The following is a 1,899-nucleotide window of genomic DNA, read 5'->3' as shown; positions in this document are numbered from 1 at the left end:
GAGTATGCTGTTGGGCAGCCAAGGTGTGTGCTCGGGCGGAGGGGAGGGGCCTCCGTGGGGCAGCAGTGGGCAGTGGTGTTGTAAGAGAAGGAGAATACAGCGTACTGTGGGGGCATCGCAGCTCTGTTCATTGAAGGTCACAGTGCACCATTCCTGATGTGGTAGCGGCCATGCTGTCAGGGCTGCGGGAGATGGGGAGGGGCCGGCCGGGGGCTGGGTGAGCCCCCTTGGCCAGGGATATGGCCCAAGGCCTGCGTGGCAGGGACAGCGGCAGCAGTGGCACCTGAGCGCGGGCCAAGAGGCCAGAGAGAGCTGGGAGGCTGTGGTTAGCCCCAGGGCGGAGAGCACACAGGGAGAGGCGGCTATAGCGAGCAGGAGCGAAATGGTTGGCCACAGCGGTGTGGCGGCCTCGCTGGGCCTCAACCTGGCCACGCTCAGCCTCCTGCTGTCTGCAAGCCTGGCAGGCCACAAGCTATTAGCACTGCTCATCATGCAGTAGCTCAGTTGCCTGCTACTCGACCTGTGTCTGGCTGGTGGGATGCAAGAGCTCCCCTGCCTCCCAGCAGTCGTGCTGGCTGTGCGTTGTGCCATGGCCGCTATTGGGGCGCTGCTGGGCACGCTGGGCTGTGGGCTGCTCGCCTTCCTGGCCGCTCTTCTGCTATCGTGCCTCCTTTCTGCTGTTTTGCAGGGGGTGTTCCTCGCTACCTGGCCATGGCACACCACCTCTTCTACACTGAGTGCCTTGGGCGCTGGCACTGGCCACGGCTTTCCCACCTGTGCTGGACAGCAGCAGTGGCAGCGAGGACGAGGAAGCGCCATGTGCCCTTGAGCAGCGGCCTGCCGGCCCCCTGCATGCTTGGCTTCTTGCGGCTGCTGATGGACAGGGTGGTGGACACCACACACCTCATCTACCTCCACCTGTTCTTCTTCATCCAGGATCGCCATGGGATGAGGCCAGCGCGTCTAGTACCTGCCGTCAGCCACGACTGGACCTTCCACTGGCAAGGTGCCACCGACCAAGGTGCCACCAACTGGACGGCAGGCTTTGGCAGTGGACCTACGCTACCCGCGCTCCTGGGCATGGGGTGGGGGCGGGGACATGGCTCGCTACCGGCTTGTGCTGGAGGAGTTCAAGACGGAGCAGAGGCTGTGCTGGATTTCCTATGCCACAACACTGCTCTTCCTGCTGCTCTGGGGCCCCTACTTCATGGCCAGCTACCTGCGGGTTCTGGTGCAGCCCAGCGCCATGCTCCAGGCCTACCTGATGGCCTCAGTGTGTCTCACCTTTGCGCAGGCCGGCATCAACCCTTAGTGTGCTTCCTGTTCAACAGGAAGCTCGGGGACTGCTTCTGTGCCAGTTGCCCTGCTGTCAGAGCCCCCAGGCAGTGAGGCCACCCTCCCTTGTGACTTGCAAGGCATAGGACAGTGAAGGCTCCATGGAACCTGGGCACTGGCACATCACATCTCCGCCCAACTCTTCGGCCTGGGCAATGCTTCTGTCTTCGTTTTCAGTGAAGAAACTGCCTTGAAGATGACTCTCAATGTGAACAAACACCTGGATTGTACAGACTGTGGTCTTTTGGGAGTGTATGGGGTTGATAATGGTGGAGGCGGGTTTGGGGGTTAAGAGGGAAGGTTCCATGTGCCAGGCTCGCCCCAGCTCCAGCATCTTCCAGCAAAAGATGCTTTCAGGTTTTCTGGGTGGCAGTAGCTCTGCCTTCTTGTCCTGGTTCTTGGCATCCTCTCCATGCGTGGTGACTTTTCTCCTTTCTTTTAAGTGCAGGCTACACTCGTTTTATTCTCCGACCATTTCTTAAGAATCAGGGCCAGTTTCCTGGAGAAGCTGTCCAAGTGACTTTTTTTTTTTTTTTTTTTTTTTTACAAAGGAGACAAGAAACC

The 1,899-nt window shown here is 59.5% G+C and overlaps 1 pseudogene; it reads left to right on the top strand.

Moving 5' to 3' along the window:
- Positions 1 to 382: 382 nt before the first annotated feature.
- On the top strand, positions 383 to 1,429 carry LOC131478294 (probable G-protein coupled receptor 27; annotated as a pseudogene).
- The last annotated feature ends 470 nt before the right edge of the window (positions 1,430 to 1,899 follow it).

This window comes from Ochotona princeps, chromosome 2 (assembly GCF_030435755.1).
Source record: "Ochotona princeps isolate mOchPri1 chromosome 2, mOchPri1.hap1, whole genome shotgun sequence".
NCBI lineage: Eukaryota > Metazoa > Chordata > Mammalia > Lagomorpha > Ochotonidae > Ochotona > Ochotona princeps.
Note: the sequence above shows the minus strand (reverse complement) of the source record. Positions and strands in the feature narration are given on the sequence as shown.